Genomic DNA, 19285 nt, shown 5'->3' on the forward strand with positions numbered 1-19285 from the left:
CATCACCAGGAAAGTAACTTGAAAGGAGATGAAGGGGATGAGGAGTGACAGGGAGTTTGTGTTGGCAAGTTGGGTTGGATCTACTCCTTTAAGAAATCGTATTCCTTTTCCATGTGTATGTCTTAGACCACACAGGATTCACAGCAGTATTTCAAACATACACCTAAAACTGCTGCTGCCAGATGTTAAAAGTAGGAAGTCTTCCCCCTAGTGCCCACTCTTGCTTGGAGCTTCTCAATGAGACATAGTGGTTTAATGCTAAGGGCACTCGCTCTAAAATTTTCCATAGCATTTCTGGAAATTCAGCTTGCTTCAGTTATAAAATTGAATGTTGGATGCACAGATCTTAGAGATGATTAGATTGTATTTAGACTAATAACTTCATCTTCAAGATAGGTGACTGACTAAATTTCTGTTTATTCAACCGTGAATATCTGAAGCCTTTGAGGAAGACTGTCATTCTCATAAAAACCACCATGCCTGTATTTCCCCACCTGGAATATCAATCCTGTCTCTCTCTGATAAAACCATAGTGTCATTCAAGGCCCAGGTTTGATGTCACCCCTGAGATGCCTTCCCTGACTCCCACTGAGCAACTCATTTAGGTCTTATTCCTGTCTGCAGTCTTTATTTACCTCAGTTATAAAATTATCCTATCTTAGCATGATTGTTTCTCCCTGACTATACTGTGAGGTCTTCAGAGATGAGGACTACATCGGTCTACATTTTTATATCCAGTTCCTAGTATGCTGCTTGATATATGATAGATAGTAAATTCTTGCTCTGTGAAGACATAAGTGGAATGTTGGCTCATTCATTTGTAAGTTCATGTGAGCTTACTAACTCTGAATCACAATGACTCATGAACATTTAGATGACTCAGAAACATTCAGTCAGCACCACCGCTAAAATCCATGGGCATTTTATTCCTTTGGAGTTTTATTTCTGAATGTACATTTTGTTTATTTATTTTCCTGAAGAACTTCCCAAATTTTAGTTAAGGGGGCTGGGTCTGGTGGCTCATGCTTGTAGTTTTAGCACTTTGAGAGGCTGAGATGGGGATCTCATTTGAGCTCAGAGGTTCAACACCAGTCTGGGCAGCATGGCACCACCCCATCTCTACAAAAAAATTAGGGTAACTTGGTGATGTGTGTTTGTAGTCTCAGCTACTCAGAAGACTGAGGTAGGATGATGCCTTGAGTGTGGGAAGTAGAGGATGCATTTATCCAAAATTGCAACACTGCACTCAAGCCTGAGCAACAGAGTAGAACCGAGTCTCAAAACGAAAATTACCTAAAATTACCTAAGGGACTGAGATATGTTAATTAAGTAGCATAAATTACACGGGGATGTTAACAATATATGGAAATGTACTTTAACAGAAATTGGGAGAGTAAATACATGTGCAGCTGGAATAGCTAGTTGAGGAATACATTGAATTGGATTTTTTTTTTGAGATGCAGTTTTAATCTTTTGCCCAGGCTGGAGTGCAATGGCACTACCTCAACTCACTGAAACCTCTGCCTCTCAGGTTCAAGTGATTCTCCTACCTCAGCTTCCCAGTTAGCTGGGATTAAAGGTGCCGACCACCTTACCCAGTTAATTTTTGTAATTTTTGTAGAGATGTGGTTTCACCATATTGGGAAAGGCTGGTCTCAAGCTTTTGACCTCAGGTGATCAGCCTGTTTTGGCCTCACAAAGGGCTAGGATTACAGCAGTGAATCACCATGCCCAGCTGAGTAGGAATTACTTGAAGGGGAAATTGTATTCTTAATTTCTGTACTTTGGTTTTTGGAATTTAGTTAGCAGTATATTTATTTCAATTTGTTCTGCTTCCATTAACTTTCTTGCTAAAACTTAATACCTTTTTTTTTTTTTTTTGAGAAATAGTCTTGCTCTGTCACCCAGGCTGGAGTACAGTGGTGTGATCTCGGCTCGTTGCAAATTCTGCCTGTCAATTTCAAGCAATTTCCTGCCTCAACCCCCTGAGTAGCTGGAATTACAGGTGCCTGCCACCATGCCCAGGTAACTTTTGTATTTTCAGTAGAGATGGGGTTTTACCACCTTGGCCAGTGTGATCTTCATCTCCTGACCTCGTGACCTATCTGCCTCTGCCTCAGTCTCCCAAAATGCTGGGATTACAAGCATGAGCCACAACAATCGGCCAAAATTAATGCTTTTTTACAGATTGAAACAAGAAAATTTATGCTCAAAGCCTTGTTTTACTTAAAGATATAGATTTGTTAAGAGGAAAAAAGGCAAAGCTGAAGCAGAGAGTTGAAGCTTTTGAATTATGCATATGCACGTTTATCTTGAATCTTCGGAATGATGAGATTAAAAAGAATTACTAAATATATGTCTAAATACTGTAATGTTTACTGACAAGTAGAATTCTTTTTTATAAAGGTGATCTCACCCAGCATTAGGAGTTACACATTAACAGAAACAAATATTAGGTCTGTGCTTTTGAAATATTAAACGTTAACATGAAATGCTATCACTAGGCTACAGTAACACCAAATAGAAAATTTGGAGAAGCTGTATGACACTTGAACAGATCATACATTTTAAAGTTAACTTCAGACCTTCAGGTCTGATATTTTTGTGTGTTTATGTATTGTAACCGAATTCCAAATATCCAGGCCTGCAGCTTTTACCTGCTCTGTGCTCAAAAAAGGAAGTATTGTGGTTTGACTTGTGCTGGATGAAACTATTTCTCAATGCTATTCACTTTTTCTGTGTGCTCAGAAATGTTTCATCCTTCATATGTTACCTGGGATTGACAGCAAGCTCACCTGTGTATAGTTTGCACAAGAAGCCTTCCTTTCCATTGGGAATATTCTGTTAATTGACACCCATAGATATTTTAGGGCTTTTAGCCCATTAAAGAATTTGTCCCCATCTTATTTAGCGTTGTTTTCTCACTTCTATAGGTTTGATTTTTTATTTCAGCCCACTGTGTATCTTACTCTCTTTTTGGCAATAATGAAAAGATAACTTAAACGAGAGAGAGAGAGAGACGAAAAAAAGAGAAACATTTGGGCAAGGAGTGTGTGTCACTTTTTTTACCTCCATTTTCTCTACTCCTTTTCCCTTCTCTCAGCATATATACACAATCAATGTAGTTTACCTCTCCATGGCGTTCCAGATTACCAGAAGAGGGAGCAATTACCTGGAGCTTTCAAGTGCTCTTAGACTAGTTAGTGTTTTGCAGTACTTCTCAGGATGGCTGGATCTCATCTCCTGTGAATCCACCTCCCTGGCTGGGGAGTTGGTGTAATGGGTGATTTGAAGTCTCACTATGAAGATCATTCTATTCTTAAGTATTTGGAAGCCCTGAATGACCCATCTATCTGTTGCCCTCTCTTTTGGTACTTGATCAATATTCAATCAATCGGGTTTTTTTTGTTTGTTTCATAGGGATTTTTTTGTTGGTGTTTTTTGGTTTTAAGAGACAGGGTCTTGCTATGTTGTCCAGGCTGGTCATGTAGCAGTTTTAGTCTGTTGAACTAAAAAGGTGTCATGTGATGTTTTTCCTAAATTTGTTAACTCAGCTATTATAGTTTATTTACTTTATGTTTTTTGCTAATTTCAGAACCCAGGAACTCCAGGAAGAAAAACATAAAAGCATGACTGAGGACTTAGGAGATGGGAGCAGAATACAAAGTGTCTTGAGGAAACCTATGACTGAAACCTAAAAAACGTACTTCTAAAGTAATTGTTTGGCACATTTGAAGAAGTAATATGTTTAAATTACATTTGTAGAAATATAACAAAAGCGGAGGAAGTAGTCCATGATTAATCTTTTATGCAAACTTTAGTGTTAAAAATACATATGTTTATCAATAGCCAATATATTCTTGCATTTGAGTTAGGGTAGCTTTTAAAAGATAAGGTGTAGAAAAGCACATCCTCTGTTCTTCTTACTCATGGCTTCTTGAATATTTATCAAGGGCTGTGATTTGCTTTAAATTTCAGGGCACGTTGTGACTTGCTCAGGTTGCATAGTTAATAAGCTGTAAAGTCTGAATTATAATAACTTTTAGTTTCCTTTTTCTCTACCACACTCATACTGCCACAAAGATGGGGATATCTAACAATGTATAAATTATACTTAGTGGTCAGATTGTTTGTCAGTGAACGTGTGTCTTGTATTCCTTCATGATTCTACAAAGTCATAATCACAAGAAAAGAGCTAAAATTAACTATGTGGGGCAAAAATTGATATAGGGAAAGCAAAATATGGACAACTGTGGTTAATTTGGCTTTGCTTTACTCTCACCTTGTGTATAAGTGAGTAATACCTCAGTTCTAAGACATTATGCTCATGTGGTAACTTTTCAGTGGGTTCAAAACATCTGACACATAAAAAATGCTCAGTTAATATTTGCTGTTGATGTATCCAGAAGAAATGACTCAACTCAGGTGCTCTGGGCATTTATTTGGCCTGTTTTTAATTGCCTTCCTCATAATTTATCATTAATATTCCATTACACAGAACTTGCAAAGGTTTCTTGAGGTTATTCTATAAACAAATTCTATTTTTAAAATATAGAACAGTTATTTATAGATTCTGAATTCCCAATATATTCTCAATATATTTTCATAAATCTGTAGTTGTCGAGGAGTTGGCAGCAGCTTATTGCCTCTGGTACATATTACTTCTAACCATGAGAAACTTTATTTTTCATGATGAAAATGAAGTATTTTATCCAATTTTTTGGTCAGTTTCTATATTAAAATAGCTGAAGTTTCTGTAATTTTTTTAATAATACATTTATTAGTAGTTTTTAGTAATTTTTAGTTTTACATTTAGTAATTTTTAGTAATACATTTATTAAAGTATGTTAATTTTATATAGTTATGGAGCTAGTGAACTGTTTGGTACCATTGTGACAGCTTCCATGGCCTGCATGGTGTATTTCTGGCTTGGGGAGTTCTCATATGACTTTGGCAAGCTTGGAGTTTGAGGACTGTTCACAACAGGAATGTTTCTTCATCCTTTTGGAATCAAAAGTCAACTTGTAAAAGCTGAGAAAGAAAAGTAAAAATGTGAAAATGTGCCTTTGGATATTGCTAATTCAGATATAATGCTTTTAGCACCTGGTTCCCTGGACTGGGCTTTGTCCCTGGGCCCAAAATCCTTACATTTGTTTGGGCTGTGCAGATAGTACAGGTGGGTTGAAAGTGACTGTCTAATTATCATTTGGGATTGAGTCTGTTGTGTGCTGTGTAAATTTAACTATCTTCCCTGTTTTTTGGGCCAGTTGAGACCAACTGGAAAGTAATACTTTCAGTAACCTTATGAAAACACAACCCTGCATTTTGTATGATTGTGCTTTATAACATCAAGGCAGGGTTTTGTTGGACATTTTCTGTTTGAAAGTCGTATCCCTGGCTTTAGCACTGAGGGTATTTGAAGTCCCACAATGTCGTATTCAGTGCCCTCAGGTGTATCCGTACCATAGATAAGGTCCTGCATTGATAAGCATCTTTCTGGAAAGACAACTGTGAAACTTATATTTACTCATTCTGATACTCAGATATCAACTTCAACTAACGGATGACTGCATCATTAGAACTAGTCGAGTGATTGAAGAGGAAAGGAAGAATAAAGGTGTTGTTTGGGTGGGGCAAGAAGCCGTAGTTTTCAGTTTTGATACAAGATATTAGCTTCCCTAGTTGAGTCTGTTTTATATTAAAAAATAGCTTATGCTATTTTTCTTGTCTATAGTACACTTTTGGTGTAATATTAATTATGTAAAATTTAAAAAAAGAATTGTCTTCCCTCCTTTTGAGAAACCATTATTTTTAATATTTTATATAAACAGAAAGCCCAGAGATTTTTTTTCTGGATATTTTATTAAACTTTATTTCAACATGTTTTGATAAATCTGCAATTATCAAGAAGTTGGCAGCAACTTATTGCCTCTGGTGCATTTTACTTTTAGCCATGAGATATGTTCTTTTTCACTTATGGAAAAATTTTAACTTCTCTGTTTCCTGTGACATAGCTTCTTATTTTGTTGCCTTCTAATATATTTTTTTATTTATAATATTTTTACTTTACATATAACCTCCTGAATTCTTGTGTATATTGCCCTTGAGACTGGAAGACGAGTAATGTCTCAATCTTCAGATATTTTATATTTCAATATATTTTTAGGAAATTGCCTGTAATGAGAAGTGAAGTTTTGGTTGAATTTTCAAATAGATTCTTGGGAGTACACCAAGGGTGGTTATTTGATGTTGTCCAGACACTCAGTGTGAGGCTTCCCCTTTTACTACTGTCTTGTGGAGACTAACACTTGTTTTATAAATTAGTACCATCATCTATGTAACAAATTTTTGCCTTGATAATATATCTACATAGATTCAAGTTAAATAAAATGAAAATGACAAAATAATACCTACAATACAATAACAATATTGTCTTTTACAATATAAAGACAGATCTTCAACTTCAAGGAAGTGAAAACCTCTCTGGTTAGCATGGTGGAATTTCACCACATAGATGACAGTTATAGCTTCACATCACCTGTTAGCTAATAGGGCTTATTTCTTACTTGCCTGTGAAAATTTTGTTCCCTACACAGGCTATTTCGTATTATAAAATAATGGTCATTAGTTCTGACATACTGGCCATAAATATTAAATAGCTTTTGTATTCACAAGGAAAACTTTATGATGTTTAAAGGGCTATTTCTTTCAGGAAAAGCTGTTTGCTTGCAAGAGGAGCTCACAGTTATTAATCCAAAAAAGGAGGAACTCAATCAATCTGTAAGTTTTATGTAAGAACTCGAGGAATTGTTTAGCATATTTTTTTGAAATAGATTTTAATGAATATATAAAATTTTACTCATGTATCATTTATCCAAAGTCTTTCTCTCGAGATGTTTAAACTGCCATTTCTATGGCAAACAGGGGGATGACTAAAGTTAACTCAACAGTTCTTAATTTCAATCAACATCATATATGAAAGTGTAGACAGTGCTTTGAGTCTTAGAGTCCTCCTTGAATCCTATCTGTGGCCTAATTGCTTGTGTGCCTTTGGGCAGGTCCTTTGATTGCAGATTCCTCAGCTGTAAACTCTAGGATGTTTTCCACATTATAGGGTTGTTGCGGGAATTCAGTGAGTTAACTTATGAGCCTAGTTCATAGCAGGTGGCCAATATTATTATTGTTCTGTTTCTACATTAACCTGTTCTTTCCTTTCATCATCAGCAGCTAAAATTTTTGACATTATAGTGTTATCTCACATATTAAAACAAAATGCAACGCATTTATCACCCGCCATTGCTTGTTTAATTTTCTGTTTATTTTTGTGCTTGCTGTCTGAAGATGAAGCTGGAATTTTAGGCACTTAAAACATTTTTGCAAGTTGAACTTTTGTGAGAACTTTGTATGCCTTCTTATTCAAATATGATATACAGTATACTAAGAAAAGAAAAGCTCTACACAGAATGTTACTTTTTTTTTTTTTTCTGAGACTGAGCCTCATTATGTCATTCAGTGTGGAGTGCACTAGTGTGATATCAGCTCACTACAATCATCATCTCCCAGGGTAAAGCAATTCTTGTGTCTCTACCTCCCGAGAAGCTCGGATTATAGCCATACCCCACCACACCAAGAAAATTATGTGTTGTTTTTTTTTTTTTTTTACTTTTTTACTTTTTTATTTTTTAAGATGGAGTCTCATTCTGTTGCCCAGGCTTGAGTGTAATGATGCAAGCTGGGCTCACTGCTACCACTGCCTTTGGTTTCAAGTGATTTTTCCTGCTTCAACCTCCTGGGTAGCGGGGATTACAGACACCTGCTACCATGCCTGGCTAATGTTTATAGTTTTAGTAGAGATTGGGTTTCACCATGTTGGCTAGGGTGGTTTCAAATTTTTTACCTCCAGTGATCTGCCCATGATGGTCTCCCAGTGTGCTGGGATTACAGGCCTGAGCCAGTGTCTGGCTGCACTTTTAGTAGAGACTGGGTTTTTCCTTGTTGCCCAAGGTAGTCTGGAAATTCTGAGCTCAAGCTATCCTCTTATGTTGGCCTCCCAAAGTGCTGGAGTTACAGGTGGGAGCCACCATGCCTGGCCATTTTTACCTTACCTTTTCATATTTAAAACAAATCTATATTGCTATGATGAGTGATTGTTTTAGGTTCTTCAATGCCTATGCAAAATGGGGTGGTAATCTTACTTAGAAGGACTTGCTTCATGGGATGTTGTCCATAAAACTTCCTCTGCCCCAACTGCAGGGCAGAAGACAATTTTTGTTACTGTAGTTTGGGTCTTATTGCAGAGAGTTAGATATCGGTTCAGTGACCTTAGTTAAATTGTGAGGCTATGCTTAAAGGAGCCTGCCAGCTTTTACTTTTGCAGCACTGTAAAGTCATCATTCAAATGCAAATTTTCCTTTTTAAATTTCAGATTGAGTTAATGTCTGTCAAAGCACAGACTTTGGCAATAACAAAACAAATATATTGTGAATGAAAATGTTCAAGAGATAAGTGACTATTTACTACTAAAGGAAGAAAAACTGGGAGAGAATAAAAATAAAAACATGCATCTCCTAAATCATATGTCCACCTCCTATGTTCAAGCAATTCTCCTGCTTCTGCCTCTCAAGTAGTTAAGACTACAGGAATTTACTCCCACACACAGCTAATTTTTATATGCTTAATAGAGACAGGGTTTCACCATGTTGGCCAGGCTGGTCTCAGTCTTTTGACCAAAATGTTCCACTAGTCTGGGCCTCACAAATAGCCGGGATTACAGACATGAGCCACTGTGCATGGCTTGCATGTATTAGTGATTCATACTAAGTCAGTATAAAACTATGTTTTATACTTGTAAAGGAGGCTTAAATTGAAAAGATTTATAAAATTATGATTTCTGGATTAAACTCTGCTAAACTGCCTCTAGGTGGTATCAAGGCACTCTTTTGCTCTCTGCCTGCTGATTGGGTTTGGCTAGTGGGGACAGCAGCCTCCACATACAGTGGCCCTAGACTGGCTGCTTCATCTCAAGTCCCAGAGACGTCATAGTGCCTGTGATGACATCTTTCATGTGCTCTGAACCATCTCTGTCTCTCCAGTGCTAAGAATTTATCTCTCCCCTAATTCTCCATTACCAAGGAGTACAAAGAGTATGGTCCTGTTACTATCCCAGGGAACTCCACCATCTTTTGTAGATACCCTGAATAAGTCCCTCTTTATTAAAAAGTTCTTAGATGACTTTGACTGTGGGGACCATCTGCCTTCTGTCTGGATCCCAGCTGCTTCTTACAGATGCACAGATTATATTGGATCTCGAGTCTGTCACCAAAACGCAGACCAGATAGCACCTTGTGTATATGGTAGAGGACAAAAACAGACTTTCAGGTTAATATGAGAGTTTGAAAGAGTTCTTTTTCTTTCTGTGCCATCATGCATTCCACAAGCAATGAATGAGTTGTTGTTTTTCCTGCAGCAAATCAGTTGTCATGTTTTAAAAATGGTTTAGCCATTCCAACAAATATAGATGGGCCATGCTAACTCTTTGTTGTAATTTTCAGTCACTTAACGATATATGAGTTTGAGCATCTTTTTGTTTGCTTGCCATCTTTGTATTTTCATTGGTGAGCTCAGCTTTTTACACATTGTCAATTGGGTAGTCTGTTTTATTGTTGAGTTTCAAGATTTGTGTATTTTCAGTGCAAGTTTTTACACCGATCTGTATTTTGCAGATATTTATTTTCAGTCTATTGCTTATCTTTCTATTTCCTGAACAAGATTTTACTCAGAGTATAAGCTTTTAATATGAGATACCTTAAATTATTATTATTATTATTATTATTTTTACCATTGCTGATCGGCTTTGTTGTCATTTGTTAAAACTTATGACCAAATCCAAGATCACATACATTTATGTCTGTGCTTTCTTGTAGAATTTGCATAGTTTTACATTTCCAGTTAATGGCTCCTTCACCATTTAAAAAAAAATGAGGGGGAATTGCTGGCAAGATTGCTGAATAAAAACAGCTCCAGATTGCAGCCCCCAGAGAGATCAATGCAGAAGGTGAGTGATTCCTGCATTTCCACCTGAGGTACACTGCTCATCTCACTGGGAATTGTTGGACAGTGGGTGCAGTCCACGGAGTGTGAGATGAAGCAGGGTGGGGCGTCACCTTACCGGGGAAGCCTGAGAAACCAAGGGCCCTATTCCAGATATGCGCTTCTCCCATGGTCTTCACAACCTACAGACCAGGATATTCCCTTTGGTGCCTACCCCACAAAGGCCATGGGTTTCAAGCACAAAACTGGGCAGCTGTTAGAGCAAACACTGAACTAGCTGAAGGAATTTTTTGTTTGTTTGTTTTCATACCTTAATTGTGCCTGGAATGTGAAGGAGACAGAACCGTTCACTCCCCTGGAGAGAGGTGATGGAGGCCAAGGAGCCAAGTTGTCTGGCTTGGGGAGTGACACTCCCTACAGAGGCAAGCAAACTAAGGTTCAGTGGCTTGAAATTCTCTCTGCCAGAACAGCAGCAGTCTGAGATCGACCTGAAATACTCGAGCTTGTTTGGGGGGAGGGTCATCTGCCATTGCTGAGTCTTGAGTAGGCCATTTTACCTTTGTAGTGTAAATAAAACCACAGGGAAGTTTGAATTTGTTGGAGCCAACTGCAGCTCAGCAAGGCTGATGTGGCTAGGCTGCCAGATTTCTCCTCTCTGTGCAAGACTTTTCTGAAAAATGACAGAATCCCCAGTCAGGGGCTTATAAATAAAACCCCTGTCTCCCTGGGACAGAGCGTCTAGGGGAAGGGGCAGCCATGGATGCAGCTTCAGAGACTTCGACATAACTCCCTGATGGCTGTGAAGAGAGCAGCAGACCTCCCATCACAGCGTTTGAGCTCTGCTAATGGTCAGACTGCCTTCTCAAGTGGATCCATGGCCTCTGTGTATCCTGACTGGGAGACACTTCATACAGGAGAGCACTGGCTGGAATCTGAAGGTGCCCCTTGGGGATGAAGCTTCCAGAGAAAAGAACAGGCAGCAATCAATGAGGCAGAAAATTAACAAGGATTTGCAGGAATTGAAATCAGCTATGGACTAAGTAAACCTAACAGACATCTGCAGAACTATCCACCCCCAATCAACAGAATATACATTCTTCTCGGTGTCACACAACATGTATTCAAAAATTGACCACATAATTGGAAGTAAAACACTCCTCAACAAATGCCAAAGAATGCAAATTATAACAAAGAGCCTTCCAGACCACAGTGCAATCAAATTAGAACCCAGATTAAGAAACTCACTGAAAACCACACAACAACATGGAAATTGAACAGCCTGTTCCTAAATCACTGATGAGTAAATAACAAAATAAGGCAGAAATAAAGCTGTTCTTTGATATCAATGATAATGAAGACACAACGTATCACCATCTCTGGGACACATTTAAAGCAGTGCGTAGAGAAAAATTGATAGCACTAAATGCCCACAAGAGAAAGCAGGAAAGATCTAAAATAGGTACACTAACGTCAAAATGAAAAGAACTAGTGAAGTAACAGCAAACCAATTCAAAAGCTAGCAAAAGACAAGAAATAACTAACATCAGAGCAGAACTAAAGGAGATAGAGACACCAAAAAAACTTTCAAAAATCAATAAATCCACGGGCTGGTTTTTTGAGAATATCAACAAAACAGATAGACCACTAGCCAAAATAATAAAGAAGAAAAGAGAGAAAAATAAAATAGATGCAACAAAAAGTGATATAGGCAATATCACCACTGATCCCACAGAAATACAAACTACCATCAGATAATACTATAAACAGCTCTCTGCAAATAAACTAGATAATCTAAAAGAAATGGATAAATGCCTTGACATATACACCCTCCCATGTCTACACCAGGAAGACGTTAAATTCATGAATAGACCATTAAGAAGTTCTGAAACTGAGGCAGTAACTGATAGCCTACCAACCAAGAAAATCCAGTACCAGACAGATTCATAGCCGAATTCTACCAGAGATACAAAGAGGAACTGGTACCATTCCCTCTGATATTATTACAACAATAAAAAAAGGAAATCCTCCTTAAATATGAGGCCAGCATCATTCTGATGCTAAAACCTGGCAGAGGCTCACCAAAAAAGAAAATTTCAGGCCAATATCCCTCATGAACATTGCTGTGAAAATCCTCAATAAAATACTGGCAAACTGAATCCAGCAGCACATCACAAAGCTTATCCACCACGATTACGTCAGCTTTATCCCTGGGATACAAGGCTAGTTCAACATACGCATATCAATAAATGTAACACATCACATAAACAGAACAAACGACAAAAACCACATGATTATCTTCATAGATGCAGAAAAGGCCTTCATCAAAATTCAACACCCCTTTATGTAAAATCTCTCAATCAACTAGGTAAGGATGGAACGTATCTCAAAATAATAAGACCTACTTATGGCAAAGCCACCGCCAATATCATACCGAATGGGCAAAAATTGGAAGCATCCCCTTTGAAAACCTGTACAATGCAAGGATACACTCTGTTTTCACTCTTATTCAAAATTGTATTGAAACTTCTGGCCAGGGCAATCAGGCAAGAGGAAGAAATAAAGGGTATTCAAATCAGAAGAGAGGAAGTCAAATTGTTTCTGTTTGCTGAAGTCATTATTATAAACAATGAAAACCCGCCATCTCAGCACAAAATCACCTTGAGCTGGTAAGCAACTTCAGATAAGCCTCAGGATTCAAAATCAATGTGCAAAACTCACAAGCATTCCTACACAAAATAACAGAGAAACAGACAGTGGAATTATGGGTAAACTCCCATTCACAGTTGCTACTAAGTGAATAAAATACCTAGGAATAAAACTTACAGGGGATGTGAAGAAACTATTCAAGGAAAACTTCAAACCAATGCTCAAGGAAATAATAGAGGGCACAAAGAAATGAAAAAACCTTCCATGCTCGTGGATAGGAAGATCGATATTGTAAAAATGGCCATACTACCCAAAGTAATTTATAGATTCAATGCTGTCCCCATCAAGCTACCAATCACTTTCTTCACAGAATTGGAAAAAAACCTTAAAATTCATATGGAACCAAAAAAGAGCCTGCACAGCCAAGACAATCTTAAGCAAAAGAACAAAGCTGGAGGCATCACACTACCTGACTTCAAACTATATTACAAGCCTACGGTAACCAAAACAGCACGGTACTTGTACCAAAACAGATATATAGACCAATGGAACAGCATAGTGGCCTCAGAAATAATACGACTCATCTACTACCATCTGATCTTTGACAAACCTGAAACAAGCAAGCAATGGGGGACATATTTTCCCTTTAATGAATGACGTTGAAAAAACTGGCTAGCTATTCAGACAACTGAAACTGGACCACTTCCTTATACCTTATGCAAAAATGAACTCAAGATGGATTAAAGACTTAAACATAAGGATTAAAACCATAAAATACCTAGAAGAAAACCTAGGCAATACCATTCAGGACATAGGCATGCGCAAAGTCTTCATGTTTAAACACCAAGAGCGATGGCAATAAAAGCCAAAATTGACAAATGGGATCTACTTAAACTAAAGAGCTTCTGCACAGCAAAATAAACTATCAACAACGTGAACAGACAACCTACAGAATGGGTGAAAAATCTTGCAATCTATCTATCTGAGACAAGGCTAATATCAGGAATCTACAGGGAACTTAAACAAGTTTACAAGAAATAAACAAACAACCTCATCAAACAGTGGGCAAAGGATATGAACAGACACTCCTCAAAAGAAGACTTTGATGCCGCCAACAAACATATGAAAATTTTTGCTCATTAAGTTATCACTCGTTATTAGAGAAATACAAATTCAAACTACAGTGAGATACCCTCTCAAACCAGTTAGAATGGGGACCATTAAAATATCAGAAAACTGCAGATGCTGCAGACGATGTGGAGAAACAGAAATGCTTTTACAGTTTTGGTGGGATTGTTAATAATTGAACCCTTGTGGAAGACTAGGATCTAGAACGAGAAATACCGTTTGACCCAGCAATCCCCTTACTGTGCATATAACCAAAGTACTATAAATCATTCTACTATAAAGACACATGCACACGTACACTTATCACAGTACTATTCACAGTAGCAAACACTTGGAACCAACCCAAATGTGCATCGATAATGGACTGAATAAAGGAAAGATGACACATATACACCATGGGATAGTATGCAGCCGTAAAAGTGGACGAGTTCATGTCTTTTGCAGGGACATGAAAGAAGCTGGCAAACATCATTCTCAGCAATCTATCAGAGAAAAAGAAAACCAAACACCACATGTTCTCATTTTCAAGTGGGAGTTGAACAATGAGAACACATGGACACAGGGAGAAAAACATCACATGGTGGCGGGTGGTGGGATAGTGCGGAGAAAACATTAGGAGAAATACCTAATGCAGGTGATGGGTTGATGGGTGCAGCAAACCACCATGGCATGGTAGTTTGCATTTCTCTAATGGCCAGTGATGATGAGCATTATTCATATGTTGGCTGCATACATGTCTTCTTTTGAGAAGTGTGAACAGACACTTTTCAGAGGACATACAGGCAGCCAATAAACTTATTTTTAAAAGCTCAATATTATTGATTATTAAAGAAATGCAAATCAAAAAAGAAAACAATGACATACCATCTCATACCTGTCAGAGTGGCTATTATCATAAAGAAAAGTTATAACAGATGCAGGTGAGGTTACAGAAACCAAGGAAAAATTATGCACTGTTGGTAGGAATGTAAATTAGTTCAACTGTTGGGGAAAGCAGTAGCGCAATTCCTCAAAGACTGGAAAGCAGAACTACTGTTCAACCCAGCATTCCCTTTACTGGATATGTACTCAAAGGAATATAAATCATTATACCGTAAAGACACATGAATGCAAATGTTCATGTGGACTATTCCCAACAGAAGACATGGAATTAATCTACATGCCCATTAATGATGGTTGGATTAAAGAAAATGTGACGCATACCCACAAAAAATACTATGCCGCCATAAAAAAGAATACAGTTATGCCTTTGAGGGAACATGGATGGAGCTGGAGGATATTATCTTTAGCAAAGTAATGTAGGAACAGTAAACCAAATACCACATATTTTCACTAGAGGTGGGAGCTAAATGATGACAACTCGTGAACCCAAAGAAGGGAACAATAGACATGGGACCTACTTGAGGGTGGACGGTGGGAAAAGAGAGACCAGCAGGAAGAATAATTATTGAGTTCTAGACTTGATACCTGGGTGATGAAATGATCTGTACAACGAACGTCCATGACAGGAGTTTACCTATGTAACAAACCTTCACATGTACGCCTGAAACTAAAATAAAAAAAAAAAACAAGATAACCAAGACAACATTTCCATTTGAATTTCTAAAATGATGGCATTGAGCAGTCTGACCTCTGCTTTTATTTGGTGCTGCAGGCCAGCCCGGCGGGGGGTCGCATGCGGCTGCTTCACCTTGACCATGAGTGTCCTGCAGTTCTTCTGGCTGCTAGCAGGGGACGCAAGAGTCTGCCTTTTCTGACCCTGGGAGTGCAGGTGTTTTCAGCTCATGCTGCTTGAGGGGGAGAGCTGCGTTCTTCTCAGCACAGACCAGAGCAACTACGCCTTGCTGTGGGACAGCTGGAGGGAGTGGTAAGTAAAAACTTCCCTCTGACTGCTGAGGATCAGGGACCCAGGAGAAGGGCTTCTTGCGGAAAATTAAACATAAAAATATCCCATGGCTTTAGTGCACCCCAACATCCTTCCCCACACACAAGGTGTGGTGGCCACAATGCCAGGTCCACACCGTGGCCTCGTGCCACAAATGTATCATTCATCATATAACATCTGTAATAGAAATATAACATCTGTAAACAAATATGTCAACCATAATACAGATGTGTCATTCGTAATACTAATATAACACCTGAAATACTGATCTAACACCCGTATTACCACTGTAACACTCATTAACAGCAATAAAACACTCATAATACCAGTATACCATGTGAAACACAAATATAACAACCATAATACTGATCTAAGACCCATAATACAAGTGTCACTCTCATAATACCAATATACAACCCACAATACAAATGAAACATCTGTAACACTTATGTAACATGTGTAATGCTGTCCTGACACCTCTAATACAACTGTAACACTCATAATACCAATATACCACTCATAATACCAATATATCATCCTGCAATACAAATATAGCAACTGTAATACTGATGTAACAACTGTAATACTGATGTAACACCGGTAATACTAACACCCATAATACTAACACAACATTTGTAATACAAATGAAACAACCATAATACTGATGTAACACCCATAATTACTGATGTAACACTCATCATGAAGATGTAACACCTGCAATGCTGACATAACATTCCTACTCTTACCGGGGTACTTTGTTTCAGAGCTTCCACTAAGCTGGATTTGGGTTGGATTTGGCCTCTATAACGATGTTTGATGTTGTTGTCTCTGCTTTAGTGACAAGGTATTGACATGGTTGTTTTTATTAAAAACTAGTTTATTTCTCAATAATTTCATACTTCTAGGAAACTTCCAATAGCTATTAGTATAGATTAATCCTCTCTTCCAGAATCTCCAGTGGTTTCTGCTGTGCCAGACTTGAAGCTTTATGCAGAATATCCCAGTGGGTTTTACAAAAAGTGGAGACATTCTCCAAGGGTACCACCACATAACTACAACATCAGGAAATACAGGGTTGGTACTGGTAATGGTAATGGCAAAATATTCACTTACAAATGCAAGCTTCATCCTGTCACTCTCCTGATTTAATTTTGCCAGTGGTTTCCCACTGACGTTAGAACAAGAACCATAGAACTCACCATGGCTGCAGACCCCAAGTTCTCCTGCCTGTTTCCCGTGCCCACTCAGTCCACTCAACTGCCTGCAGTCTCATCTGATTTTAATTGTGGGAACACAGTGTCTGGAGTGTCTCGCGAATTTTATGTGCTATCTCTCAATCTATTCACCTAGTGCCCACACTTGTCTAATTTCCCAAGGCTTTGTCCAGCTAATAAAGTCAGACCTTGTGCTATTTAACTGTAGAAAAGATAATAATGTGCTGTTTCTAAAGATAAAAAGAAATTCATTATTTGTTAGATAATTGATGAGATCACTCTCAATTTATAAATCAAGGAAATAATAGTTAATGCAATGAAAGTTCATGTTTGGGGAAATTAGTAAATAAAACATCTCAGTGCTGAAGACTAATGACACTATTAATTATTGAAATTACATAAGAATTTATTGGACAGACTGTTACCTTGCTATCTTCCATAACTGTGTGTTATTAATTCCAAGTTACGTTAGGTTTAAGTACTTACATGTAACGTAGTCCATCAATACATTTAAGTGACAAAAAAGTGTCCTAGAACATGACATGACAATTCATATAAATATTCATAAACCTCCTTAACTGTACAGTGTAAAGTAAATAAAGTAAGCTTAGATATTTAAGCAGATGAATTGTTAATATTTGAATATTGAAATGCTGTGAGGGTATGTAATTATGTCACAGCTTTGATATGAGACTTGGGGCATTTGTGTATCCATGTATCTCATTAACTTAATGACTTCCCTTATTACTTCCTGCTGGATGATAAATTTTGGGCCCATGGAGGCTGGGGGACAAACTGTCAGCTCTATTGGAAACTCTAGTCCAGCAAGAAAGTTTTCATTTCAGAATATTATTTCCTGCCAGATATTTATTTTCTCATCCAAGCAAACTTGCTCCCCAGCAGTATTGTTACCTTTGCTGCTCCTCAGGTCAAGCTGGACAGGACTAATTTTCCCACACAGATTCACATGACTATGAGAAAAGCTTATTTAGGAAACACCTGATGGAGTAAAACTTAATATATTTTACTGGTCATCTTTTTATGTGCTTGTATTCCATATGTATGTCTTTTTGGTGAAGTGTGTATTCAACTACTTCTCTGTTTTGTACCTGGATTGTTTGTCTTTTATTTTGTTACTGAGGTATGCAAAGTCTTCATACATTGTCGATAACAGACTGTTGTTACACACATAAAATGCAAGTCTTCCTTTCTGTACCATGTCTTTTCACTTTCTTGATAGTGTCTTTTGATGCACAAAAATGTTTCATTTTGAGAAAATTCTTTCTTTAGTTGACTGTGCTTTTGGTATCAGATCTAAGAAACCACTGCTAAATCCAACATTATGAAGATCTATCCCCATATTTTCTTCTAAAGTTTCTTTTTTTACCTCTAATATGTAGGCTTTGAAACATTTTCTGTTAATTTTATTTTCTGTTGTGAGAAAAGTACAATTTCTTTGTCTGAATGCAGTATTCAGTTGCATAACAGCATTTGTTGAATTTACTGATCTTGGTTACATGTCAAAACTCAATTGACTATAGAGGTACGGTTGGATTTAACCTTCAGTTCCATTGACCTCTGTGTGTGTCCTTATACCAGTATTATGCTGTTTTGATGACTGCTGCTTAGCAGTAATATTTGAAATTGAGAAATGTGAGTCTCTAAGTTGGTTTTTGTTTTCAAGAATATTTTGGCTATTCAGGATCCCCTGAAATGTATATGAATGTTAGAATTGGCTTGCCCATTTCTGCCAAAAGGACTTTGGTATTTTCATAGAAATCACAACGAATTTGCAGTTTGCTTTGTGCAGTATTGTCACATAAAAAATCATCTTCTAATCCAAAAGCATTGAGTGTCTTTACGTTTATATAGGGTTTCTGGAATTTATTTCAGCAGTATTTGTAATTTTTCATGTCTAATTCTTGCACCTTGATAAAAGTTCGTCTTGAAGACGTTATGAACCTTGGCTTTTTGTTGTTGCTCTTTGAGACAGGGCCTTATTCTTTGGCCCAGGTGGGAATGTACTTGTGCAATCATAGCTCACTGCAGCTTCAAACACTTGGGCTTGAGCAATCCTCCCCCCTTGGCCTTCCAAAGTACTGGAATTACAGGTGTAAGCCACAACATTCAGCCTGTTTTGTTGTTGTTGTTGTTTGTTTGATTGTTTGTTTTTGGTTTCTGTTTTGAAAGTTGAAAAGGATAATTTGCTTTATAATCAATGGAAATATAGTACTTTGAATTGGCCAGAAGACATAATGCACAAGAACTCTAAGTTGTATAGTTGACTTATCAACCACCTGGGTAAAGTTCAGTTACTTCTTAAAAATTTGTAGCTGTTAACCTTCCCAAATTGTCTTTAAAT

The sequence above is a fragment of the Gorilla gorilla genome, chromosome Y (genome assembly GCF_029281585.2).
Source record: "Gorilla gorilla gorilla isolate KB3781 chromosome Y, NHGRI_mGorGor1-v2.1_pri, whole genome shotgun sequence".
Lineage (NCBI taxonomy): Eukaryota > Metazoa > Chordata > Mammalia > Primates > Hominidae > Gorilla > Gorilla gorilla.